Source organism: Jaculus jaculus, chromosome 2 (assembly GCF_020740685.1).
Source record: "Jaculus jaculus isolate mJacJac1 chromosome 2, mJacJac1.mat.Y.cur, whole genome shotgun sequence".
NCBI classification, from domain to species: Eukaryota; Metazoa; Chordata; class Mammalia; order Rodentia; family Dipodidae; genus Jaculus; species Jaculus jaculus.
Window position 1 is genome coordinate 71,619,297 of NC_059103.1, and position 14,504 is coordinate 71,633,800.

Here is a 14,504-nt window from a genome sequence, read left to right on the forward strand (position 1 = left end):
GAAGCTTCCTATCAATAACTATAAGCCTACATGGTGGGCTTGGGTCTATGAGCCACAGGAAAACTGTTTCCTGTCAGGCATTCCATGTTGAAGGAGGAGTTAGGCATTGGTGTTCTTAAGTGGTTTTTTTTTTTGAAATGTAAAAAATAAGGTTTTATAATTGTTGCAGTAAGGTTTGCATTGCTGGCATAAAATACCTGATGAAAAGCAGCTTGAGGGAAGCAGAAAGGTTTATTTTGGCTTACAGACTTGAGGGGAAGCTCCGTGGTGGCAGGGGAAAATGATGGCATGAGTAGAAGGTGGATATCACCTCCTAGGTAACATAGGATGGCCAACAGTAACAGGACACTGTGCCAAATACTGGCAAGAGGAAACTGACAATAATACCCATAGGCCTGCCCCCAACAATACAGTGCCACCAGGAGGGTTTAATTCCCAAATTACCAACATCTGGGGGCATGACATTCAGAACACCTAAGTTTATAAGGGACACCTGAATCAAACCACCACAATAATATTTATAGAAAAATTGTACAATGATATTTTTAAATGCTTTATATTTTGGAATGGGTACCATGGCAAAGCAATGAGTTTATTTCAGTCATTCAGGATAATAGACATATACAGAGAAAGATACTGTAAAGATTGTCATAATGCTGTCTTTCCTGTTTCCAGACCCCAGAGAAAAATACTTTGGATCATTTTGTCGGGAACTCTCTAGGTGCACATTATGTAAGTCTTTGTAGTCATGTGTCACAGAGGTTTGCTGATATTTCAGCTAGGCCTCAGGAAGCTTTGTGTGTTTCCAGCAGCTCTTAGATAAATGGTCATTAGAATAAGCCTAGAATGCACTACTTAGTAATGAAAGCTAATAGGGAAAGGAGACTATTTGTTCCATTTAGGGTGTAGAACACTTGACAGCACAGGTAAGATGTGCAAAGATACTGAAACATACAGTGTGAACACAAAAGTTTCTTAACTGATGCATGGACTCATTAGCAATAATGACTTATTACTTAAAATCACAGGTTCTTTTGTTATATAGTAAAACTTCACTGACAAATTAAACAACTTCTATACATTTAATTGGCAATTCAGTGAATCTTATATTTACCTAAATCATTTATCTTGAGATTATTATGCAATGAAAAATACATGTATATATCTCCTCTTATGGTTTTCAATCAGAGAATATTGCAGACAGGCAGAGATGCGGATCTATATATTTTTCAGTGTTATACTTTTACAAATTTCATGAATAAGTAATCTTGTATATAATTATTAGAGAATTAAAAAGTCAGAGTTGGCCTCTGTTGCTGCCAGTAACAGGCTCCTGTGAGCATGAGCTTTGGTGTAGTTACCCACTCACATCATTACATTTTCCTCTTCCCATCCACAACGGCTACTGTTGCCAGTACTGGTATCCTGCACATGTGAGCCAGGCACAGCTTCCGTTCATAGTACCCCTTCCTTCTTCTTATTTATTTCACTCCTGACATCATCACTAGGGTCAGACAAGTTTGAGAAAAGCACAGCTGCCCAGTCTCTTTCCCCCTACCTTTTATGCCATTGGCACTGGGGTTGTACATGTACACTCTATGCTCTAGGTACAGCTGCCTGATCCTTTTTCCTTTGCACTGTGTATGCCTTCCTCAATTACCTGTAGGGCATACAGCATGAATCTTGGCACAGTAGTCTGTTCCCTAGGCCTTCACTCATCACGCTTGCCCCACACATGCACAGATTGGCCTAGAAAATCAGTTATAGTGAAAGATCACATCCTTGGTTAGTGTTATTCCAAGGTATTTTTTTTATTATTGTTATTGTCAGTGGGACAGTGTCACTAATTTCTTTCTCTGTGTCTTTGTCTTTTGCATTTAGAAAGGCTACTGATTTTTGAGTAATGATTTTGCATCCTGCTACTTTTCTGATGGAATTTTTCACCTTCAGGAGTTTTGAGATGGAGTGTTTTGGGTCACTTATATATGGGATCATGTCATCTGCAAATAGTGCTAACATAGCATCTTCCTTTCCAATTTGCATCCCTTTTATTTCTTTCTCATTTCTTATTGCTTGGTCTAGGGATTCTAGTACTATGTTGGAGATCAGAGTAGAGAGTGGCCACCCCTGTCTTATTCCTGATCCAAATGGTAATTCCTTGAGTTTTTCCCCACTAAGTATTATTTGGGCTTTAGGTGTTTTATATATAGCTTTTATTATGTTGAGATATAAACCCTCCATGCCTATTCTCTCTAATGTTTTGATCATGATGTGATGTCATGCTTTTTCAAAGGCCTTGTCTACATTTATTGGAATGATCATGTGGTTTGTGTGGTTAAGTTTATGTGGTATATTACATTGACGAATTTCCATATGTTGTACCATCCCTGTGTTCCTGGGATAAAGCCTGCTTGATCAAGGTCAATATTGCTTTTGATGTGTTGTTGAATTTGATTTCCAAGGCTTTGTTCAGGATCTTTACATCTAAGATCATCAGAGAAGGGCAATTCTCAAATCAAAATTAGAAACATGAAATTAGTTCCAAATTTTGTATTTCAAGAATTGTCAATCCCATAGTAACACGAACATAGGAAAACATACACATATAAAAAATGTTGTTCCTATTAGCCACAGGTCATCACCAAATAGCATTAGTACCAGGCATTACAACTGAGTTGTTGGTCAAAGAAGCCTTTGAAGTTCCCACAACAATACATGCTGTGATCACAACTCTTGGTCACTTATCACAATTGAAAGGTAAGACCCTATTGTTAAAGACATCATGCCTGCTTTTTGCAAGACGTAGGGAAAAGTTGGAGCTAAAACACAAGCATCCTTCCTGTTGACTACTTTTAATAGTGCAGGAAAGTGCTATGCAGACAATCCCAGAAAAAAAAAAAATCAATAATATCATGTAGGTGTAAGTTCTACATTCTATAGTTCCAGGTAAGATGTGACCTTTACTGCAATAGTGGTGTGGCTGTTATGGGGGTAACCAACTATGTTATGATTAGAATTATAGTCTGCTCTTCATAAACTCATGCCAAATACTGACAAGCAGCCCAAAACCCCTTGGCCAGGGACATGATAAGTCTTAGGGACGAATCTGCTATTGTATTGCTAAATGGTAGGGTTGAACAGTCTCCTAAATATTTATCTTTATATCCACAGATTAGCCCTACTCTCAACTCTGGTCAGAAAAGTACACTTGTTTCTTAGTTGTGGAGGTGACTTATGTAGAGAATCATAATTGGTCAAGTGATGAGAATAAGTAACTGATGAATGTTCTACTCATCATTCCCTCCATGGTTCAGAGATTATTGGGGAATATGGAATGGAAAGAATGTAAGGGCTAGAGAATGAGGAGGAGCACCATGACATAACAATGCTATTGTACTTATCAACACACAGGTTTACCGCAGGTAAATGGGGCAGGTCAAAATTCTGTTACAGACAGAGGATGGACTTGAGAGGTCAATTTAGAATCAATCTTTCACCATAGGGATATAAATCAATCTCTTCTTCCCTAGAAGTAACAATGAAACTTATCAAAGTTTGATAATTCCTCAAGTTGTAAGATAGTACATGAAAGGTATGTAGTCATTCATATGCAAATAAGTTGCACAGATACTACTTAGGCCTTCAACACAAAATACTAAACAAATATTAAGTCACTAGAAAGAACATGCATACCAGTTTTATAAGGTTAAAACAGAAGGAAATTGAATACTATGTACCTCAGGCATTCTTTTCCAAAACCAATTAAATGGGACTCTGGGTGGAGTGGGTAAGTTTCAAGATAGGGTCTGGCTCTAGACCAAGCTGACAATGAATTCATTATGTAGTTTCATGGTGGCCTAGAACTCACAGGAGCCCTCCCACCTCTGTCTCCCATGTACTAGGGTTAAATGCTTGTGCCACCATGCCTAGTGGGCATACAGTTTTGAATGAGGTAAGGTAGATTCATTTTTCTCTGATCATTCCATGCTAAATATAAAAGAATATAATGAAATAATTCAATTAGCAATTACATTATGAAGTAAAGGATGAAAAGTAAAAGGTTAAATTTCTGAGACCTATAACTTTAGAAACTATACAGCAAGTCCCATGAATTTTGCTTCTATTTTCATATAACCCAGATCAGACGCTAGACAAGGTTGTAATCCATCTGTGCTGTCAACTAGACTAGAATAAAGCAAAATAAGAAACAATAATAGTTCAAACAAAATGTTATGCTTTCTCTAGCAAGAGGACATGGAATGATCAGGGAAAAAAAAACAAAACAACAACAACAAAAAAAACACATACTTCAGAGGAGACCCATTCCATCTGCTGGTTGCATCTTGGCATGCCCATCATAGTGATCATACATGGATTTTGTACTTGTCACTTGATGCCCAATCCCTGACTCTGACATTAGTATTATTCCAACCCACAAAGTATCCTGGCAACACTACTTACTCCTCACATGAGGGAACTGTTCCCTGGTCTAGGGAAGTAACACTGGAGGTTGCTCATCCTGATCTTGTGCAGTAGGAGACTAAGCTTCAGCATCTGCACTACCAGAGTCTGGTGACCCTGCCACATATATTGAGTAGCCAGAAACCTTCTCTGCTCCTGTAGCACCTTCAGTGGGATACTTGTTCAATGAGAATGACAGCAAAAGAGTCTGTCTGCTTTAAGGATGGTGGTGGCGGGGTGTAGGCAGAGAAGCATCAGACATGATCTGCTTCTGCTTCGTGTCCACCAGGCTTATGCTGGAACTGGAAATAGCAAAGGCCCAATGCACTGGATACTAGTTATCACCTGAAACAACCAGAGTTCTGGTAGTATTCACTGTTCTAAAGGGAGAATGTCTGAGGAGGAATAAAGCCAAGAACAAAATATCACAAGGGTGCACCCTGAGAATTCAATAGCACTGACTCCACAATGCATAGAAATAGGCCATGACCTACATATTGGAGAGGAATGGGATGATTCCTGGCAGAACAGGAATATTTATTTAGGATTAATTATATCCAAATATATTACATTAAATGTGTACTACATAAAAAAATATCATCCTGTCTGTCAAACAGCATTACAAATGCAACCAATATCTATAAAACTTGATCAAATGGTAAATTATTGAAATGGATTTTAAAAGGTTCAACAATTACATATTTTCTTGAAAGAAATTTTCAAATCAATGTAAATCAGTAGAAGTTATAAAATTGTCCTAACTGAAAATGATATAATTGAAACTGCAATAACAGTACTGCATAACAAATACTAGATGAGTGTAATATGACAGAAGAAACAGCAGAGAACAACAATGATGTCTAGGAACAAGGGGTGAGAATCTAGTTAATCTACATGATGGAAAAATCACTGACTAACAAATATGTACCCACAGACTTGTTACAGGGAATAACAAGAGCTCTAATCCAAATTAGAAGAAAATCAGAAATTCTAATCCAAATTAGAAGAAAAGAGTGTAATACTGGAAAGAATTAAAATAAAATAAAAACAATGAATGAAGAGTTTACTACTGTGGCAAAAGAATATAAACCTTTTTTTTTTTTTGCTTGTTTTGTTTTTTTTGTTTTGTTTTGTTTTTTTCAAGGTAGGGTTTTATTCTAGCGCAGGCTTACTGGAATTTGATATGTGGCCTTAGGCTGCTCTCCAATTCAAGGTGATCCTCCTACCTCTTCCTCCAGAGTGCTGGGATTAAAGACATGCACCAGTAAACCTGGCCTAAACCTTTTAATTCAAGATGATTCAAGAAACTGACAAAAATCCAAAGAGGAAGCTAGACATAATATTACACACCTTTAATCCCAGCACTAGGGATGCTGAGGTAGAAGCATCACCATGAGTTCAAAGCCACCTTGAGAAGACAGAGTGAATTCCAGGTCAGCCTGGTCTAGAGTAAGACCATATCTCAAAATACCAGAAAACAAAAACAACAAAAATCCAAAGAGGGTAAGCTAAGCAAAGGAACTCTCAAATAAGTAGAGTACACACTGTGTTCATGTAATGAAAGTTTCAACATAATAAAAATATAAATTTCCTCTAAACCGGGTGTGGTGTTGTACAATTTTAATCCCAGCATTCTGGAGGCAGAGGTAGAAGATCGCCATGAGTTCAAGGCCAGCCTCAGAATATGTAGTGAATTCAAGGTCAGCCTGAGTTAGAATGAAACCCTACCTTAAAAAAAAAGTCACATTTCCTCTAAATTAATCTATATTTCTGATGGAATGCCTATCAAAATTTTGGAAAGCTATTTTCCTAAAATTTATTTGGAAAGGGAAGTCCTTAGGATAGCCAATATATTTTATTTATTTATTTATTTGAGAGCAACAGACAGAGAGGGAAAGAGGCAGATAGAGAGAGAGAGAGAGAGGGAGAATGGGCATGCCAGGACCTTCAGCCACTGCAAATGAACTCCAGATGCATGAGCCCCCTTGTTCATCTGGCTAACTTGGGTCCTGGGGAATCAAAACTTGAACCAGGGTCCTTAGGCTTCACAGGCAAGTGCTTAACCGCTAAGCCATATCTCCAGCCCAATAGCCAAAATATTTTTAATAAATTTTAGAAAGGGAAAAATCACTCTCATTACTATATAGCCATCATATATACATAAGTTCATTTATGTATATATGTGCATGTATAAATATATACTGGGGCTGTAGAGATAACTTAACACTTAAGGCACTTGCCTGCAAAGCCAAAGGACCCAGGTTCAATTCCCCAGGACCCACATAAGCTAGATAGACAAGGTGGAACCTGTGACTGGAGTTTGCAGTGCCTGGAGTCCCTGACATACCCATTCTTTCTCTCCCTCTCCCTCTCCCTCTCCCTCTCCCTCTCCCTCTCTCTCTCTCTCTCTGTCACTCTCAAAGAAATAAGTAAAAATAAACAAAAAAACTTTACAATAAACATAGATAAAAGAATTAGGAGGAAGGAATAATAAATATATATATATATATATATATATATATATATATATATATATATGTCTTATTGCTAATGCTATTGCTTTTGATTATTCATCTGAATTAAATAGTAAGGCTCTATTGCTGAAAACATGATACCTTTTGTTTACAAGGCTTAGAGAAACCAAGTTGGAAAATGAGTTGATAGCTGCCTCCTCCTTGGATTGCTTTTTAGGTGCCAAAAGGTACAGAAGGTACGGTGTAGGCTGCTGGGGAAGAAAAGTTATGGAATTGCATCCAGCAGTGGACTTTTGTGTTACAATAATAACCTGCAAGGCAAGATGCACCTACTGGTGTGAGAGTGGCATGATTGCCCTCTAAGAGAGAATTCATGCCTGGTACGCTAAATTAATGTGCTGTCAAATTGCCCTCTACATGTTTGCCCACAGATTGGTGCTGCTGTCAACCTTCTTCTGAAAAGCTTATTTTATTTATTTATTTATTTATTTTTATTTTTCAAGGTAGGGTCTAATTCTAGCTCAGGCTGACCTGGAATTCACTGTGTAGTCTCAGAGTGGCCTCAAACTCATGGTGATCCTCCTACTTCTGCCTCCCAAGTGCTGGGATTAAATGCATGCACCACCACACCCAGCTCTTTTATTTATTTTTAATTGCAGTGGATGACAATTACCACAGAGACTTGCTACTGGTTAAATTTACACTCAATAAACATTTATTTTTTTGCACTTTACTAGAGACTTGCAACTGGTTAAATTGCTAAAAGTAAGTGATTATTGGGTGTTCAGTATATATAACCCATCAAATGGTTAGGTAAAATCACAGAGGAGGGTGTGGAAAGAATGTAAGTGCTGGAGGATAGGAAGGATCACTATGCAACTTTGTCATCTGGATATGACATATATTGCATTTATTAATTTATAGCAGCTGTGGCTACCTGGATAAGAACTGCACAAAACTGGACCAGTGAGCATTCTTCCATGGATGAGGTAGGGGGATCAGGAAAACTATACCCATTTGTGAGGAGTGATTGGTAGCTAATGATTGCTATAGGCAGGCAAGTCATTATTTTCAGTGGCACTGCTACTAGTAAGTGGTGAAAAGAAAAATGGGTTCAGTGGCAATATAGGAAGATATAAGAGGATGATGGGGCTGTATATGATCAATATATGATATATACATGCATGAATTTGTCAAAAAATAAATAAAAATAATTTAATAACATTACAAAAAATCTGTTTAGAAAATAGCTGTTACCTCATTAGTATAATCCTTTCCAGATCCATCCAATTTCCTTCAAATTTCATAACTTCATTTTTCTTTACCACTGAGTAGAACTCCACTGTATAAATGTGCCACATTTTCATTATCCACTCATCAGTTGAGGGACATCTAGGCTGGTCCATTTCCCAGCTATTATGAATTGAGCGGCAATAGACATGGTTGAGCATGTACTTCTAAGGAAATGGGATGAGTCCTTAGGATATATGCCTAGGAGTGTTATAGCTCGGTCATATGGTAGATCAATCTTTAGCTGTTTTAGGAACCTCCACACTGATTTCCACAATGGCTGGACCAGATTGCATTCCCACCAACAGTGTAGAAGGGTTCCTCTTTTTCCACATCCCCACCAGCATTGATGATCATTTGTTTTCATGATGGTAGCCAATCTGACAGGAGTGAGATGGAATCGCAGTGTAGTTTTAATCTGCATTTCCCTGATGACTAGGGATGTAGAACATTTTTTAGACGCTTATACGCCATCCATATTTCTTCTTTTGAGAATTCTCTATCTAGCTCCATAGCCCATTTTTTAATTGACTTGTTTGACTTCTTATTATTTAACTTTTTGAGTCCTTTGCATATCCTAGGTATTAATCTTCTATCAGATATATAGCTGGCAAAGATTTTTTTTCCCCATTCTGTAGGTTGCTTCTTTGCTTTATTCCCAGAAAAATGAAGTTATGAAATTTGCTGGTACATGGATGGATCTGGAAAGGATTATACTAAGTGAGGTAACCCAGGCCCAGAAAGCCAAGTGAAGCATGTTCTCCCTCATATGTGGATCCTAGCTACAGATGATTGGGCTTCTGTGTGAGAAGGAAAAATCTCAGTAGCAGAGGCCAGTAAGTTAAAAAGGAGATATAAAGGGAAGAGAAAGGGAGGAGGGTTATTAATAGGTTGGTATTTCATATATATAAGTAGAAGAATAGATTAACATGGGTGAAAAGGCCCAAAGTGAGGTCAGGGGAAGAGATTGAGTAAAGGAAAGGTGGAGGGAGGGCTAACCAAAATCTAAGAGGATGCAAATAAATCATATGGAACCTCTGGTTTTGGACAATGGAAGACTCAGGAGCCATAGATTGTTGTTAAAAAATTTACAGTGCCAGGGATGGGATACCTACAGTGAGTTGTTGGCCAGGGAGGTCACTAATGTCCCCAAAACATTATAGGCCATTGCCAAGGCCCTTCATTTCCCACCAGGAATAGATGGTAGCTGAAGACTCCACATACTTGGGCTGCAAGGCCACTGAGAAATCCTGCTGGAACTGAACTGATAACCTCCTCCATGTAGACCAGCTGACAGAAAGCTGGAAGAAGCCATTCTACATGTAGTTCAATGGGAGAAAGAGATACCACCAGTGAAGATACTCAACAGTGGACACTATGAACCTTATAGTTGGCCAGCCAGCCCAAATGAGCCAATGGGTGCAATACTGGCACGTCTGTCATGGTGGAAACAAACTGTCCTCCAATTGGACTGGAGGCCTGCTACATGAGGGGAAACACATCCCTGATACTGAAAACTTAAAACAGGGGTAGTCATGAGCCCTAGGCGTGTAACATCTGCTGATGTTGGAAAAATGTATATACTATGCTTATCAAACTGCCCAGTAAGCACTTCTTAATATTTATACCCTTATATTAATGCTACTCTCATTTTGGGTAGAGAATCTTCTCTTTTCAGATGGCAGTGAATTTGGGATGACTCAGAAAGTATCATAGTGCTAGAAAGAAGTGACTGGAGTACTGAGTAACATCTTGATCACACCTTCCAAGGCTCAGGGTCTAATGCAGAAGAGGTGGAGGAAAGAATGTAAGAGCCAAAGGAAGGGTAGGACTCCTTGCAACGTGCTCCCTCCAGACATAAAATGGCATGGATATCCATGACCTCATAGTGCCTGACACTACCTACACAAGACCATCATAAGAGGAGGAAAAGACCATGACATCAAAATAGAAGAGAGACTGATTGAGATGGGGAGGGGATATGATGGAGAATGGAATTTCCAAAGGGAAAGTGTGTGGGGGAGAGAGGGAGGGTATTACCATGGGATACTTTTTATAGTCATGGAAAATGTTAATAAAAATTGAGAAAAAAAGAAAAAAGAAAATAGCTGTAAGACATATTGTGCTGAATTGTATATATATACATATACATATACATATATATATGTATATATATATATATATATGTATATATATATACATACATACATATACATATATCAAGTAAGCATCTGTAGTAGTTTAAATCATGTCAGCTACATAAACTCATGTGTTTTGAATGCCTAGTCCCTAACTGGTGGCAAGGTTGGAGGAAGACCCTTGCTGGAGGAGGTCTTATAGCCAACTCCTTGTTACAGAATTCATTTCAATACCTTTCAATGATTTGCCATGCCATAGTAAGAAGTGATGTCCAGCCTGTACTTGTGTAATGTTTCCCCTTGCTATCATGAAATTTCCCTTTGAGACTATAATCCAAAATAAACATTTTCCTCCATCAGCTATTTATAGATAAGTGTTTTGTCTCAGCCACACATGTTCACAGCCAAGAGATTTTAGACTCTTGTGGTATTTCAATTGTGTTGCTGCTGGTAAACACTGTGGAGTTTTAAAGTTTGGCTGAACACATTTCTCATCATAAAATGGCCAAAGGTCTACAGAAACCAGTGAGAACTGTGGTATTTTAAATCAGATTTCCCCCATAAACTTCAGTATTTTGAATGCTTGGTCACTAGCTAGTGGTAGTATGAAGGTGGAATATTGGTGGAGGAGGTGTATTACTTTACTGGGGGGTCAAGCCTAAGGGTGTTATGGTCAGCTTACTATTTCCAAGGTTCAGCTCACTCCCTTGCTGCTATTCACTACCTACTTTGTCAAAACTGATCACCAGCCTCTGCTTGTGCTTTTGCCTGCTACCATGAAGCTTCCCATAGAGTCTGTTAACCAAAATAATCCCTTCTCATCAGCTACTTTTGGGCGTGTGTGTTGTCCCAGCAATGTGAGGGTAACCACATTGTCATCTGAACGAATGTTTAGTATAACAGCATATCACATTAATGAAATTATAATCACAATGTATTCCACTGGATACCTATAAGAAGGACTAAAAGGAAGTAAAGTAAATGCTGGTGAGACTATGAGAGCTAAGTATTTATAAATTGTTCAAATGTAACATCATATAACCACCATGTCAAATAGTTTGGCAGTTCTCCCAAGGAACTGAAAACTTGTTTCACTCAGGATGTGTGTTGAATGTTGTTTGCAGCTTTATTTGATTGCGTAAACTCCAGGTACTCAAAATATCCTATAATTTGTGAATGATTGCACTCTGATGCATGCATACCATAAAGTGATATCAACAATAAAAGGAGCAAACATGACACATACTTTTGGAGCAACTTCAAAAAAAGATGTAAGCTAAAATGCCAATTTTAAAGTATACATATAAAATGATTTCATTTATGTAATATTTAGGAAGTAACACAATTAAACAGGGACCAAATTGTACTGCAAGTGGTTATGGTACAGGGTAGCTGTAGCTGTAAGTGGGTAGATAAATGTAGAAAATGCCTTGTGGTAACAGCATTTAACTATCTTGTGGTGTAAGTTATAGAAAGATATGCATGTGATAAAATCATATGTGCACAAATGAGTACATATGTAACTGAATAAACTGCATTGTATTAATGTCAATTTTCTATTCTAGTTTTCATAGTCAGCTGTTACAGTTATGCAGTGTTGAATGAGGTGATGCTGGCTGAGGAATTTTCAGTTTCCCAATACATTGCTTTGTAACTTCATGGAAATATGTAACTAGTACATAATTTTAAAAGTAAAACAAACAAACAAACACTTCAAAAGAATGTTGCAAACTAAATACAGCTGTCTTTTGAGAAGGATAAAGACCCACATGTTGAATGTCATTAGCCCAAAGAAGCACTACAGAAAATAGATGGAACTTTTCAGACGCATGAGGCTTTGTTAAATATCTCAGTCATGGAGAAGGTTCCTTTTAGGAACTAGTGAGACCCCCCCGTCCTCTCCTTCCTCTTTCCCATGCCCTGCAATGCAGTGACTAGAGCTTCTTTTGCATGAGTACCCACCTACCCACCACGATGTACTATCTCACCACCTGAAAAGAAATGGGGTAAGCATTTTGTTGCAGTCAGCTCTATGTTGCTGGGATGAACATCCATCAGCAGAGTTTATTGGAGGAACAGGTTTATTTCATGCTTACAGATCCCAGGGGAGTTCCATCAATGGCAGAAGAAGCTGGGTTCCTTTCACAGATCCAAGCAGAGAAAAACCACCAACAACCAGCACCACAAATAAAAACAGAAGCATGAACCACTAAAACTCGAATTTCTCTCCACACCTTTGTGTTGGAATCAGATCTGCCCCTGTTGTCACCCCTACTCACCCACAGCAGGAATCTGCCTGGTAAGGGCTGAAGTTGCAAATTCAATATTAATAACACACCTGAGTCTATGAAGCTTTATATTGATAACATTATATTCAAACTACCACACATATTGCTGTGTGAAATCTCAAAATCTGAGCCACAAAGAACCTTTTAAAATTCATTCCTTGAGTTGATTATTACTGTAATGGAAAACAAAGCAGGATAAAATCATGGCAAAGAACTGCATAAAATGGTTACCATGTTGCTGTTTTTTTTTTTTTCCATAGTATAGTAGATTTACACAATTAAGGTAATGATATTATATGCTTTACAACAAATATATATACACATATGCATGTATATATATACAAATATATTACTTAGGTTTTTTTTTCCATGCCAACCATTGGGTAGAAGTAATTACATGTATAAGCAAAAAAAAAAAAAATGTATTATACTGTGTGTGTAATGATCATTTGGTAGATCAATCTTTAGCTGTTTTAGGAACCTCCACACTGATTTCCACAATGGCTGGACCAGATTGCATTCCCACCAACAGTGTAGAAGGGTTCCTCTTTTTCCACATCCCCACCAGCATTGATGATCATTTGTTTTCATGATGGTAGCCAATCTGACAGGAGTGAGATGGAATCGCAGTGTAGTTTTAATCTGCATTTCCCTGATGACTAGGGATGTAGAACATTTTTTAGACGCTTATACGCCATCCATATTTCTTCTTTATCTCTATCTAGCTCCATAGCCCATTTTATGTCTTTTACTGTGAGAAGGACAGTAGGATCTGTACTGGCAGAAACATCTGAGTTACTAGGAATTAAGAGGTTCACTATAGTTTTGTAATCTTATCTAAATTTAATTGCTTTTATGTTAACAAACAGTATTTCTGTTATGAAGTATTTAATATCATATTAAGATGGCAATTACTTTTCTTTCAAAAAGAAACCCTTTTTTAAAGTGTTGAATTAGGAGGAAATTTTGAAAAATCTTGGATAATAGTTTCATAAATGATTTAATTTGTCAAAATTTTATGACGTAACTTTAGGGAAAAATTAGTTTTACATTTTCAAAAGGATATATGAAATATAAGTATTGGCTACATAATACCAAATTATAAGTTCTAATTCAGATTCCTTTATTAAGCCTACTTGTATTTTACAAAGATGTTTATCAAAAACTTTTAATGTACTATGTAATAACTTTTAGAGAAAAAATTAATCATTGTCAGAAGAGCTAATATCTGGCTGAGATATCAGGAATATCACATATAAATATTGTCCAGAAAGTGCAGCCTGCTCTGCTCATCTTTCCACTTGCTGCTCTGGCCAAACGTCCACATGTAAGCTCAGGCCCATTCCACCTGCCCCCACATGAGCTCAGACTTGCCCTGCCTGTCCACCCATGCCAGCTCAGGCCCAATAACCCATATGCCCCACCAGCTGCCCACCCATATGCCCTCTGGCCCAAGCCCAGGCCTTTTTGGCTGGCTACCCATACATGAGCTCAGGCCTGTTCCAACTGTCTCTGTGCAAGCCCCATGTAGGATCAGGCTGATCCACTAACCCACATTTGAGCTCAGGACAGCTGTGCCTGCCCACCCATGCATGAGCTCAGTACTGCTCTGCCTTTCTGCTTGCCCTCCTGTCAGCTCGGGCCAGTGCCCCCAAGAGGCACCACTACCCTCACCCATTGAGACCACAGTCCTTCTCTCCCTGTCCATAAACCATGAAAAGCAGACCACAGCACAAAAGAAATAACATGAAAAATCAAATGCAAGTAAATCCAGTAAGATCACCCAGTCCTACAATGGATATCTCTAATCAGAACACAGAAGAGACATTAGGATCAAAATACCACAATGAAGC

The 14,504-nt window shown here is 38.1% G+C and overlaps 1 protein-coding gene and 1 pseudogene across 3 annotated transcripts in view; both read right to left on the bottom strand.

Moving 5' to 3' along the window:
* Positions 1-14,504, bottom strand: part of Sntg1 (syntrophin gamma 1) — a 922,134-nt gene that overhangs the window by 670,628 nt on the left and 237,002 nt on the right. The gene's annotated exons all lie outside the window — the stretch shown is intronic.
* LOC101595367 overlaps positions 1-14,504 on the bottom strand; it is a 114,168-nt pseudogene that overhangs the window by 72,062 nt on the left and 27,602 nt on the right.